We start from the raw sequence: 15,289 nt of genomic DNA, 5'->3' as shown, positions 1-15,289 counted from the left end.
CCCCTAAAAACCTCGACCAGAAAAAAATTGAGGTTTAATAAATGGGCCCCTAAGTAGAGAAATATTTGCACTCATGCACACCAGGGTCAGAGAGATGCTTTTTCTAACGTTATCAAGGCTGAAATCTCTGCAGATAACTTCCACTCCCATTTACATTTATCCATTCTGAATGCTGTAAACAACCACACTAAAACAGATCATCAACAGTTTGTAACCTTTTGAACAGCACAGCAAAATCTCTACCAAAAAGTACTCATTTTACTCGATGCACCCTCCTAATTTAACAGGCAACCTACTGAGTAATTAAAGTAAAAATCAGGATGACGTGATTTCAATTTTATATAGAACATCACAAAATTAAGTAAAAAAGAAAACGTTGACTAAAGCAATTTCCTAAAAATGAATGCATTATGAAATAAACCTGATTACCCTTCTCATGTTTAATATATTGATACAATCCATGTTTACTAAAGTGACATCTTGATTCAAGAATCTGTATGAAATTTTTTTTGAAATATGCAATAATATTTATAGTCCATGTCTTCTTTATCAAACTTATTGTAAATCAACAGCTGTCCCTACTGCAAAATAAAGCACCAATACACAGGGAAATATATCAGAGTAACATACTATACTTAAGGCAACACTCTGAGACACACTTGTTTAACCATTAGGTGCCCTACCTTACCCAAATGTACTTTTTGGATCCAGTGAACAATGGATCCTGTAAAGATGAATGCAGCACCACTTTTAGGGTATCCACAAGTCACATCTGCTACATTCATAATGCTCTTTTTAGGGTGCACATTGTGCTGAATGAAACTACAAATCTCCTAGTTTAAACTGCCTTAATTTTAAATTTTCGAGCAGGCCATAGCATCAAACAGAGGTTCAAGCCTATGCATGGAATGCTGTCCAATACTATAGTCTTAACTGGACAAGTGAAAATAGCCTGCAGTAGGACATGCACTAAGAATGAGTTTTGTGCTAACACAGAGACTTACCACTATAGCATTTCATTTTTTCTTGGCATATACTAAGAACGAGCAGACGGGGGCTTTTCAGTGCATCACCCACCTAGCCATACTTCTATAAAAGAACCCAGGATAAAACCCTCCAAATTCCTTTGAAGTTCCCCATAGCAACCCTGGTTTTAGATGGGGAGATATTTAAAGGCTAGTTACCAATGCCGCAATGTCGAACTTGTCAACACTAAGAATTACACAAAAAAAGTATATTTGATTCAGTTACTCTTCAGTGTCACTTTAAACGTTCTTGTATGTCACAACACCAGCTTGTCTAGTTGTTAGTCTATTATTGTTACAAAGTTTGGTCCACATATGCTACTACCAGTCGAAAAAAAGAGCTGTTCCAATGACGAACTGCTTAGGGAAAATATATTTTGTAATTGACCCACCATCCCAAAATGGTTCTACTACAGAAAAGTAAGTGTGCTGCCTACACTTGGGAGTAGGCAGCAACTGGGTTGGACTTTCAAGCTGTGGCCATTTTTGTCACAATCATTTGCACACATCTGGATCAGCACGGAAAATAACAGCATTGCTATAGAGAGAATTGTGAGCCATGGCAGGGATCTTGGGGTTAGTTCTGGGTTTTGGGACACCCTATGTTACAGTCACCTTGTTGAAACTGATACAGTGCTAGCTATGTTCTCTAATGGATATATCTTAATTTCCGTAAAGGAGAACTAAACCCTAAAAATGAATATGGCTGAAACTGCCATGTTTTATATACAAACTTATTGCACCACCCTAAAATGTCAGCTTCTCAATAACAGCAATGATCCAGGATTTCAAACTTGTCACAGGGGGTCACCATCTTGGAAAGTGTCTGCAACACTCACATGCTCAGTGGGCTCTGAGCAGCTGTTGAGAAGCTAAGATTAGGGGTTGCGGCAAAATATCCATCAGAAAATGAGGTTGGCCTGTCATATAATCTTATGCTACAAGGCTGATTATTAAATTCTGATGCTAGTTGCACTGGTTTCTGTGCTGCCATGTAGTAATTATTTATTAATTACTAATCAGCCTTATATTGTGACATTTCTATTCTATGTGTACAGTATATTGTGAGTGGGCCCCTAAGCTCAGTAAGTGACAGCAGCACAGAGCATGTGCAGTGAATCAGCAGAAAAGAAGATGGGGAGCTACTGGGGCATCTTTGGAGACACATCTTTACTGCTGTGGTTGTGGGCTGTGGTTACCTTGGGTTGGTACAGAAGGCCAAAACATAATGTACAACATTTCTAGCCTACTTCTTTAGTATAACTTTCCTTGTCCTTTAAGATTTTTGCAATTCAATTTCAGTAGTTGCAGTTAGAGAGGATCTTGGAGGAACTTGTCTAATTTAAACCTCAGTTATTGTGCTATTCTTTTAGAAAGAAGAATGGATTTTTAGAAAGATTTGGAATGGATTTAAAAAGATGGCAAACCATCAGAATATCATGCACCAGTGGAGATATTTCAAACATCTAAAAAACATCACATGCTAATTGCCTACTCATAAATTGTTTTGCATCAAGAGTACATTGCATTTGAAGGTAAAAGTCTGGAATCCTCAGAAGGCTATGCTTTTCAGAGATATGGTTCAGGGAATAGCAATCGGAACCACACTGTTTTTACCTACACATTTCACAAACTCTATGGTCTGCTTCATCAGGTGGAGCTGAACTGTTCGTCAGTAGGCAATTGGTGTTGTGTGATTATTTTTTTAAAACATGACACTGGATTACCTTACTATTATCTTATCACCACATTATGTATTCTTTTTAGATATTTTTTAATGTTGGCCAGCTTTGTGTGTGAGTTGGGTTCCAGGAAGCAGCAGGCATAAAGTGAAGTGGATAAAGTGATAAAAGCTTAATGAATTGCTTTTAACTGCCTTTGAGAGATTTCAAACAACTGCCACCTTGCCCAGGTTAGTCTGTTTCTGTAAGTTCAGCCCTAGAGCAGAACATATTTCACCAGAAGGCCATGCAGCTATGCTACTTTAGAGCCTTGTCACTTCACCATCATCACTATGTTTTCATAAAGGAAGACAAAAAAATCCAATTTGTGTGGGCATATGTTTCTAGGCAGTTTCTAAGCAGCATACACTGCAGTCATTCACATCCAGTCAGACCCAGGGCAAGAGAGAGAGAGACTTCCTTCCTAATAATGTGATATAATCTATCCTTCCCAATAATGTGATATCATCTTGTTCATCTCGGTTCAACACTAATCATAATACTAATATAGTATGTTGGACTGATTTAAAGTATTGGCCTTTCCTTTTCAATTCAGTTCCTCCTTTGTAATGTTATTAGAGATCAACTACAGACTTTAGAGCTATGAAAATCCCTCTCGAGTGTGTACATTAACTTGGCTGTGAAGTCTTCCATGACATTCGGCACAGAAAAATGCATATAAGAAAATTCTTTGGTCTCGGGCTGATAGCTCCTTGCGATACGCTGGAGAGCCCTACCTACGGTGCTCTGTTAATTAAGTTGCCATGGGAACAGCTTTTTCCAACCTGTTGCGAAGCTTCCTGAAAGAAGAATGCAATATGCCAAGCTTTATTCCTGCAAGGATTCATTGTTGATCCTCTGGCAACAAAGAGCTTTAACATTATACTTTCACCTGATAAGGTGAAATATTACTTTGGATATGTTTTCCCATTATCTTATGGCCATCTGAAATGAAATTCTGTGTGATCCTGAAGGAGCTGAGTGCTAGCAGATCAAAACATAAATAATTATAGTGTTTATCTATTGCTGCACAGGCAAATATATCATGTTTGTTCTGCCTTGGGTATATTGGGGAAAAAAGAAAAGTAAAAAACACATTTACAAGTGCAAGTGCACAGAGCTGAAATGTAAACAAATTGAGAATGCTTTGATGCTATTCCCAAAGATACCAGTGCCCAGACATGCTTCTGACCAGCGCCATTGCACCCACCCAGCCTGCACTGATTAATTAATTGCAAGCACACACATTGGCACAAGGAAACCATAGAATTACAGCTAGCATGAACATGAAAATAGTTCCAGGATTCAACTGACAGATTGCATCAAAAGCAGCTACCGACTTGCCCCAAGTGGACACTAATGCTCATAAACACCGGCTGCTTTGGCACTCTGGAAGTGATCTGTCATATTTAATGTTAAATATTTAATGCAACTTGCTGTCCAGCAAAAGTGGAGAAGTAGAGGTATGATTCTTTGGGGTCCAAAGCTTTTCAAGTAACAGGAGGCTCAAAGAATATTAAATTTTTCATGTTCATCTTCATGTTGATACCTAAAAAAACAAGTTCTGGTGGAAGTCGCAACATGGCGGAAAAAAGTACAAGTGACAAGTACGTTCCAGGAGATGTCACTCTGTAAAAAATACATGTAGAAAAAAAAAAAAAGAGGCAATGGATGAATGTTGCAATTTCAAATACCATTTTCAAGCCTCTAAGTCTTCCTCATACACTTGGTTCAAAGGCTTCCAGTTGCTCTGTCTGTTTTTTTCTTCTCTCTTCTCTGTATCTTTAAGTCACTCCCATTGGGGATTTATTAAATTATCATGTGAATATTAATTTCAGTGGTTTATAGTTGAATCTCTAGGAAAAGTCGCCAGCGTTTTTTCAACTTTAATGCATTTTCGGCAGACTGGATATGATGTAAGTGACAAAAGATTGAGGAAGATCCTGCTTCTTTTTAGCACTTCACCTGTTCTGAGGTGGCAAATTCAACTCTGGCAAAAAAGGTAACATTCAGTAAAATCCCCACTTTACTGAATTTGTGGAGTAACAACCTGTCGCCAGAGCAAAATGTCACCTGGCGATAGAGTGTGAACGAACGCTAGCGACAGTCTCTTTCACAAGTGAATTGTCACCTGCGCCTGTTAGTGAATTGGCGATGCTGTGGATGGTAACGCTGGTGAAAAGTCGTTAGCCTTATCCACTTTGCCCTTTAGGGAATCTGCCCCTAAAAATTTACTCAGTGATGAACAACCCTTTAACCCATGGACACTTAGCTAGGCTCCCTTTGCTTAAAAAATGGAATTATTGATAAGCATCAAAGTCGTCAAAGAAACAATTACTTTATTAAATAGTTCAGCTATACCTTCTACATATCACCAAAGAGTTAAGAACATTGGATTTGACACCTGCCCTATTTAGATGTCAGCTTAGTGTAAACCAGTAGTGATGGGCGAATTTCTCCCGAAACGCGAATTGTGACGCGGAGTCAATGGGCGAGTAGAATTGTCACCAATGTCGGAATCAGTGGCGGAACTACCGGGGGAGCAGGGGGTGCAAGCGGGCCAGGGCCCGCACCCCCTCAGGGCCCCCCGGCAGTCTGTTCGCCGCTGAAAATGCGGGCAAATACTGCCGTACGGAGGGGGTGGGGCCTGGCTGCGCGTCACGCACCAGGGCCCGTCCCCCTCTAGGATCGCTACTGGTCGGAATTCGCGCCTGGCGAATTATTTCGCTCATCACTATAAACCAGTGCTGTCCAACTGACTGCATCTGGCATGCAACCCCCCTTGTGTGGCCCCCACATGAAAGTCTGCCTACTGTAACTGTTTACCGTTTCTGAAATTTAATCTCAGTACCTTTTGTAAACTTTAATCTCAGTACTGAGATTAACTGGCCCTGCACGGTTTAAACCTCAAATGAAGACTGTAAACTCCTACATTGTTTTAAAAGTTCTTGTGGTAAAATGGGTGTGTTTTAAAAACAGCGAGTGGTCAACACTAACTTTCATCATCACCCTCCACCACATAGGCCAAAAAAAATCTGAACCTCAGCACCACAGAAGTTGGACAGCACTGGTGTAAACCATTCAGCTTTTGCCTCTACATAACAGCAATATTTCTGTTTTTCTTACATTTACTGGGTCAAAACTACCACTTTATTGACCTGTGCTGGAAACAGAATCACAAACACTGCTGTGACTGTTTGCCCAAAGGCATCATTGCTCACACGGCATATGAAAATTCTCTGACTCATGACAAGGCCTTGCGCAAACTGCTATGAGAACAACAGTTATTTAAATGAAAGATAAAAGCCTCAACCATTCCAAATGAAATGTTATGATTGCTATTCATATACATTCATAGATTTCTCTTGTGTCTGTGAGAAATTTGGTTCAGTTATAATTTTAACTGTACTGTTATTAAACATTGCAAAGGTTAGTTGTTTAGGCTGGGCAGAACATTTCTGCTTAATCGGCAATTAGAAATTGCCATTAGTGCTAGCTTAATTACATGCGTTGTGTTCATTGCATTGGAAAGTGAAATAATGTTATGTTCTGAGTGTCTAATTGCTACCATTTTTTTGCAAAGCCACAGCCACAGAAAATCTTAAAGGGCCAGTAACAAGAACAAAACGCATTAGAATAATAAAACACTTGCAGGGTGCAGCAATGGGTGCCAGTTCTAATAGATGAGGGGCACAGTGATATTCAGTATCACAACTAGGCCAGTGCAAGTTCTGTTGGGCAAGCTAGGGCAATAGAAAAGAAAAGTAATAGTATTACTGATCAAAAATGAGCTTCAATATGAAACAATGTTACCGTTTATCTTTTCAGTTATCATAATAAAAAAATGTAACATGTTTTAATGGATATGACATTATTTCACCTGCAGTACCCGCCTCTACACCGGACTGCAATTTTCATACCCTGAAATTTTAAACATATTCAGAATTTACTATTCATGTAACACAGAACACCTGTGGATTTAGAAATATAGCAAAATCATGCTTCCACATAGTCCATATATTTGAGGACATTGCCAAACATTGTGTTTTGTTTTCAAATGCAGGGATGTCCTCATAGCAGTTATAGAGTACAATAAAAAAAAAAAATCATTGATCCAGAATAGGAGTTACAATCCAAGAATAAGTCCAAGTGATCAACTAAGGCTCGGCTTGTTATATAAAATGTTTTTATTTTTGGTTTAGAACCACATGGTGAAATAGTGTCCTCCATCTCTGGTGGAAACATCTGAACTTACATAAAGGATTATCAGAGAAGTTACAACTTAGGTGAGTGGAGATGTGTGAACCCTAGTACACAAAACAGTAAATGTATTAGCTTCATACCCTATTACCACTGAGGAAGGAACTTTTCCCTTCCACGTTACTTTGGGGCTGATTTATCAAAGTTTTAATTTGGGTTTTAACCACAATTCAAGGTTTTTTTTGAGCTAGAACTTTATAAAGTTCACACAGCACATATTTATTTGCAAATGGTTGTATTTCCCATGCTTTTTCTTGAACGCTTAAATAATGCACTACTGTGACCGTCTTTCAGTTTTTTTGCGAATTCGAATTGTGAATACATTTTCGCAAATGGCTCGCAAATGAAACGGGTGTTTGAGTGAGTGCGTGAGGTTGTTGTGCGCATAAATATCATTGACAGTAATTTAAATTTGCCAAACTGTTTTGCGAATATTTTCACTAAAGTTGTGGCGTAACTCAGACGCAGATTTTTTTTGCAATTTGCATTTTTCGCCATATTTAAAAAGCTTTTATGGACATTCGCAGTGTGAAAAAAAATTCGCAATTCTGTTTGCACATTAAGTACACCACTCTTATCCAGCTTTTTAAATATAACCATGCGCAGGGCACATATTTTCACCGTGCAATCATTCTGCCCCTGATTTTTATAAATTTTTGTTTTTTACATTGAGATTTTTTAATAAATAAGATATCAATCATATTTTTTTAAAAAATATTTTTTTAATTCGAAGTAGAAAAAAAATTACACAAATCACTTTTTTATCAAATGGTGAACTCTAACGTTCACCCATGGATATATAAGATTCTAATAAATCCTATAGGAATGAATAAAAAGTGAGTGACTGTTTCTGTGGTGAGCTCTAATTTCACATTTTGATAGATCTGCCGCTAAGTATTTAATTATTTCACCCATCATGATTAATGAACAGATTAATACCTTGTGACAGAACAGGAAAACATTGCCCATAAACAGCTACATATCTGGTTAGAGCGTACAGTAGGTTAGTCCGAGCACTGTACAAATAACGTTACAGTGTGAGTTAGGCTGAGCACACTAAGGGCAAAATTTATCAAAATGTGAGATTAGAGTTTATCACAAAAAAAAATTCACGCATTTTCTATTAATTAAACTATATTTATCAAGGGGTGAAAGTTAAAGTTTACTATTTGATAAAGATAATTCTAAAAATCCCATAGGAATGAATAGAAAGTGTTTTTCTCTGGTGAGCTCTAATCACTTTTTGATACATTTACCCATAAGTGTGGTGCTCTTTATAAGCCTCAGCCGTAGTATGGTACATGGTAAAGTTCTTGCATATAGTGAATGGATGGTGAAACCAAAAAAATGCATGTATAGTAGTGTACATGTAAATAGCACAGCAGCAACTTCAGGATTCTACTGGTTGCTCTTAATGAATGTGCTAAGTATTTGCATGCCTAAAATAATCAGCCAACTAAAAAATGTCTGTTGAAGGGTTAGATTCTATTACATCTCTTTCTCTTTTCTCTTTTGTTGTAGATAACCTTACTCAAGTTTGCATATTTTTCATAAAAAGTTTCCCACCCATATTCTCCCTACCCACGGATTAGACAAAATGTCACGCTGGCATAGAAAACATTGGAATTTTAGACAAATACATTTTTGAGATGAATAAATGAATGACTCTTTATTCAGAGACGGGATTGCTTACATTACTGCATGGTACGTTATGAACAAATGCACTGTGATTCTTTTTCTTACAGTTTGAATGCCAGTGAAGGCAAAACACTTTCTAGAAACAATTCTCTGAAACCAAACTGTTTACTTTGTTGCATACCAAACTATTTATTATACAATTTAATCAGATTGTACAGTTGTAGCTCTAAACTATTGGCACCTTTGCACTTGATTCAAAAATACTACTCAAAAATAAATGATGTACTGCATAATTATCTAGAAGCTGACAAAACCAGGTTGCTACAGTTTCTAGTTCCACTATTTAGTTTACAGAACTTTGTTATTTCATTAACATATGCTTACCATATCCTTTTAGATCTGAAAAAAAAAACCACTGACAATTAGTATTTGGTAGCACACCTTTGGAAATTGAAATCAAGGGATTTCTATAGTAGGTACAAATTATTGGTAAATGAATTATGTTTCTACAAGTTGGGACCATCTTCTTAGGCAAAATGATCCAGTAATGAGATTTAGATCTGGACTCTTACGTACTCTTACTGGCCACTGCAGAACAGTCCAGTTTTTGAGGGTGTGCTTAATCCTGCTGGAAGATCCATAATCTGCAAAGGAGACCCAGACACTGGGTTCAATATTATTCTCCATATTCTGATTTCTTGATGCCATTCACAGACTCAAAACAACCATTTCCAGAAACAGCAAAGCAACCCCAAATCATCAGTTAGCCCCCTCTATATTTGTCTGTAGGGATGTGTTCTTTACTTTGAAGGCTTCATTTTTTTCCCCTCTAAAAAAAAGCTAATCTGCATTACCAAAACGTCTCTATTTTGTATTATTTGTCCACAGAACACTTTTTAAAAAGGATTTTGACTTCTTCACATGTGTTTAGGGAAACTCATGTTGGACTTATGTCCTCTCTTAGCAATGAATCATTGTTGTTCTCCTACCATAGATCAAATACTTAGGGCAATGTCACATATGGCATTTTCTCTCCGCTGGCATAGATCTGCTAGGTGGATGGGAGCAGATTTTAGTAAAGTACTTACAGCCTTACATGTTGCTTATATGTGGCAGAGCAAGCACCAAGCAAGTTTTTCTTTAATCAACAGCTTAACGTAATTGATTCAATGGACCCTGTATATTGTATATACATATTCTGACCTTCTGGTAGCGAAGACCATAGCCATGGCACAGTTTTAGCACAGAAAAGGAGCACCGCCTTTCACGTTCAAATGTAGCTTGGCTGGATTTTACTCTACACAAAATCACATCTTCAAAAATCTTGCTTCACATAAGCATTAGCAGTCCCCCTTAACACCTGCACTGGTGTACACATTACCATAGCTTTTCAGCACTTACATCTTTCACTGTACACAAGTCCCAGAATGCTGTCTTTACATTCTGTATCCTGGGAGGGGTTTTTCCTCTTCCTCTCCAGTCATTTGGCGCTCTCTCCAACACTTTAACTCAATGGGGAATCTCTTTCCCAGCTACTTTCGTACATGCACATCTCCTTCCTGCACATGGAGATTTTCACTGGCCACTCACCCTCCTCCACTCAAGGAGGTCTCAAGGGTGTGTGTAGTCTCACACCTCCTTTTAACTATAACTTAATTAGATAACTATCTCTACCTTAGGCAGCTGCAAAACACTTCATGGAGCAAGAAATCAAAGGCCCACTCTGCTCTCTTTCATTCACTCCAGGGACCCATTATCCAGCTTTTCCTAAGCCGGTACACAATTACAGCCATGCTTGCTGCAACAACTCACATATCTTCCCTGGAGTTCAATATTCACCAAGGGCAGAGACACACGGCCAGATTTGGGGAGATTAGTTGCCCGGCGACAAATCTCCTCTTCTTCGGGGTGACTAATCTCCCCAAACTGCCTTCCCCTGAATTTCCGCCGGCTAGAATGAAAATCGCTGGTGGGATGGCACTCACTGGGCAACTAATCTCCCAGAATCTGACAGTGTGTATCTATACCCTTAGGCTAGTGGCAGACGGGGAGATTAGTCGACCAGCAACAAATCTCCTGTTCTGCGGGTCGACTAATCTCCCCGTACTGCCTTCCCGCCAGCTAAAATACAAATCAACTGTAAAAGTGACCTTTGAGGTCTAGCTAAGGTACAGGACCTTTTGGAATTTTTGTTTTGCTGTCAGGAATCTCAGAATGGGACTGGTCCTAGAGAGGGACTCAAATCGTGTTTTTACTTATAGCCCAAAAGTGACAAGCATTTTTGCTTCTATTATTTTAGCGGACATTTGCATTGAAAAGAACTCTCTCTCTGAGATGAATGTCAAATATTTTGGGACAATATATATAGATATATATATATAGATATATATATAGATATATATATAGATATATATATATATATATATATATATATATATATATTATATATATATATATATATATATATATGGCTGTATTTAAAGAGACAAGTATTGGTCTGGGACTTATTTAAGCACTTTGTATAACAGTGACTAGATCTGAGCATTAAAATGTACAACCATAGCCCAACCCCCAAAGAGATGATGTAAATTCATTATCCAACCACAGTAACATATATAGTAGGATATATATATATATATATATATATATATATATATATATATATATATATATATATATATATAATGCTTTTATTATGTATCACTTAAGATAAATAAAAGTTGAATTTTATTGAACCGGAGTGCGTGCCGCTACAGCCTTTCTATATATATATATACATACACGAATATCAGAAAACCGGCACACCCATGTAAAAAATTTCACCTCTTTATTTTTGTTGTATCAAAGTCCAACGTTTTGGTCCTCATTAGGAACTTTTTCAAGGATGTGCGGATACTCATCGGATGGATCAAGTGATGCCACGTGATGAGTAACCATGGATATGATGAAATGCAGTTGGATCCTAATAATGATTAAAAAGGAGTATCCAAAGTCTCTGCAAATCTCCCTTGATCCTTGAAGAAAAATACTACACTATTGGTTTTATTTTTTTTTTTTCCTATACATTGCTGGAATTGCTGCATACCTGTTCTCCTGAACTTTTCTTAGCGCTGACTTGTTTAATCATCTGGAAGTTTTATGACATTTGAAGGTAGACATGATGTAAAGACGACAAAAGGCTGTGCTAGGTTCAAACTTCGGGAAATGTATCTGATGCTTAACAACAAAAGATATTGGTAAATGCTAAATTGTAAGTACTGTATTAGTATATAGGATTTGGTATGAGTGCGGTGGCAGAGACTCATTTCAGATGGAAGAGAAGCACTGAAATGATAGTGAATTCATCTGCATAAGAAGTAGGTCCGGACTGGGATTCACAATAGGCCCTGGCATTCCAAGTACACAGAGGCCCAAGCAGCCCTCCACCGGCCCAATAAATAGTGACTGTCTATGGCAACTTACAGGAGCCCCTCTGGCATTTGCCAGAACCCACAGATTGCTAGCCCGGGCCTGATAAGAAGTATGGAGAAGATAAAGATCATAAGAGGATGCTTGGAAAGGAGAGCAGGTATAAGCCAGAAGATGGTTGTACTACTGCAGCACCAGTACTGATTTGCAGGGCAGTATTGATGGTTGCTTTCCCTAGAGTATGCAGAGGAAATTGACATTTATAGAAATATAATTGTGGAATCCAGCATTTAAAAGTTTACACTTACCATTGACACTGCCTCACTAAGATAAAGGGGTTGTTCACCTTCAAACACTTTTTTTCAGTTCAGTTTAAGATAGTTCACCAGAAATATAGACTTTTTCCAATGACTTTTTATTTTCTGTGTGTGACTGTTTTTCTAATATTGAAGTGTAAAATGTAATTTTTAACCTTCTAAACCAGCTCTGGGAAGGGGGGGGGGGTCGCAGATTCTTTAACCATGTAAATATGTTTAGTTGATACCTTTGTTATCTTTGTCCCTGATTGGTTCTGCTCCCTGATGAGCAGAATCCCGGAGGTTCATAAAAGGCAGCTGTTAGAATTGATACAATAGTTGCTGATACAATAGATACTGCTGAGAAATTTATCAACTAAATGTATCAAATAAATGTAGAAACCTGTAACCGTTCAGAATTCTCCTGGATCACTGAGCTGCCAGACTGAGACACTAGCGTCAGGTACATTAAACTGCAATTGTTGGAAAGCAATAAAAAAATAAAAGATGGAAAGCAAATGAAAAAAAGTGTTTGGAAGGTGAACAACCCCTTTAAGTGAAGTATTTCCTAACTCATTTGCACTACAAACACTGGTCTGTTCTATAACTTCATACTTTTTGAAATATAAAACAATATAAAACAAACACTGGTTTTAAGGGGTGGTTGAAGAATAACAAATTGCTGACTCAAACGTACCAATTATTAAAGTTCGCGCAGCTGTAGTAATTCCAGAAGTCTGTGTAACCCAAAAAATATTCACGGATAACGGCAGAACTTGGAATAAACAGCTTTCAGTCAGTGATTTTAAAATTAGCAGTGTAAAACACTTTTTCAAAGGGCTCTACCCAAAACAAGTAGGGGCAGATTTATCAAGGGTCAAATTTTGAAGTAGAAAAAGCTTAGAAATTCGACCATCGAATTGGAAAACTTCGACTTCTAATATCAAAGTCAACGTTTTTTTACATCGAATTTGGCCATTTGCGGTTGAAGTAAAATCGTTCGATCGAATGATGAAACAATTTTTTTTCGACTTCAAAAAACTTGGAAAAATGCTCTAGAAGGTTAGGCTAACATAGCACTTCGGCAGGTTTAATTTGGCGAAGTATTGAAGTCAATTTTTTTTTAAAGAGACAGTACTTTGATTATCGAATGGTCGAATAATCGAAGTATATTTATTTTGAATCAAAGTAGAAGTCGTAGTAGCCTTTTAGATGCTCGAAGTATCCAAAAAATGACTTTGCATTTTGAATTTTTTTACTTTGAAAATTCCCTCAAATTCACTTCGACCCTTGATATATATATCTGCCCCGTAGTATTTTACACTGCTAAAATAAATGAAAATTTGCAGTTTGAAAATCACTGGCTGAAAGCTGTTTATTCCAAGTTCTACTGTTATTCGTTTAAGGGGAGGCTCGCCTTTAAATCAACTTGTAGAATGTTTAGCATGTCTAATTCTAAGCAACTTCTCAAGGAAAAGAGCAGAAACAGCGGAGCACTGAGGAGACCAGTATAAAAATATAAAAAAATCTAAGTTTATTTATTATACATAAAAATTCAAGTTACAGCAGCAAAGTATGGACTTTGGCCGCCCGCTTAACGCGTTTCGTGGCGTCCTGCCACTTCATCAGAAGCTGTCGGGAGCCTACCTTCAACTTCCTTACAAGCACACATGTAGACACACCCACAATAGTTGTTAACCCCATACTGAGTAAGTCATGGTAAAAGCCTATTCACCCAAACATCGATAGGTATACCTAAACAGTGTATCATTATAGGAAAAACAAATACACCCACATTAAGCAACAATATAATCAATATGACCTGTGATTTAATGTGCAACAATGTAATCAATAAAGTCTATATTTTGATGTGTCCTAGACACAATGTAGCCACGACCTGACACCTTACCGATATTCTATCCTAATATAAAGAGATAAATAGCCCATACTGTGTGTATATTAACCAGTTCTATAGGGCTGCACCTCAAAAGATATCCCCAATATTCAATTATAATTTACACGTCCAAAGATAATATAGGAATCTAAACAACACATCCAAACACCCACCTACACATTCAATAAAAGCAAGATAATTCCCATTCCCTGTTCATACCATCATAAACTTCTGTAGTTTTCAGCTGATGAATCCAGAACGCCTCCCTGATCAACAACCTTCTATCCAGATCACCCCCCCTCACATCAAAACGGGGTTCATCTATAATTTGAAATTGAATATCAATTGCTCCTCCATGTTTATCTATAATGTACTTGGCTACCGCGGATTTACAATCTTTCCTACCAACCGCCGAAATATGTTCAAGAATACGTGTTCCTACCTTTCTCATTGTTTTCCCTACATACTGGGACCCGCATGTACATGTTATCAGGTATACTACTTCTTTAGATGTGCAGTTGAAGTATTTCTTAATCGTAAAGCAACTTCTCAATTGGTCTTCTTTTATCTTTCTTAGTTTTTTTAATTATTTGGCCCTTTTGAGCCTTTCCAGCTTTCAAATGGGGATCACTAACCCCATCTACAAAATCAAATGCTCTGTAAGGCTACTAATTTATCGTTATTGCTACGTTGTGTTACTCCTCTTTTTATTCAGGCCCTCTCCTATTCATATTCCAGCCTCTTATTCAAATCAATACATGGTTGCTAGGGTAATTTGGACCCTAGCAAGCAGATTGTTGTAATTGTAAACTGGAGAGATGCTGAACAAGAAGCTGAATAACTTCAAAACCAGATTAATTTGTCTCAGATTATCACTCTCTACAGCATACTAACAATTAATTTAAAAGTCAACAAGCCCTTTAACTGTTAAAATTACATGTGCTTCATGCTCACTGTGTAAGTAGCAATATCAGGAGGTGCTGCAGCAGCAAACAGTGAACCTAAGATGCAGACAGACAAAAGATACAGAAAATGAGATAGTCACAC

The sequence above is a fragment of the Xenopus laevis genome, chromosome 4L (genome assembly GCF_017654675.1).
Source record: "Xenopus laevis strain J_2021 chromosome 4L, Xenopus_laevis_v10.1, whole genome shotgun sequence".
NCBI lineage: Eukaryota > Metazoa > Chordata > Amphibia > Anura > Pipidae > Xenopus > Xenopus laevis.
The sequence above is the reverse complement of the archived record's forward strand: the minus strand, read 5'-3'. Positions refer to the sequence as shown.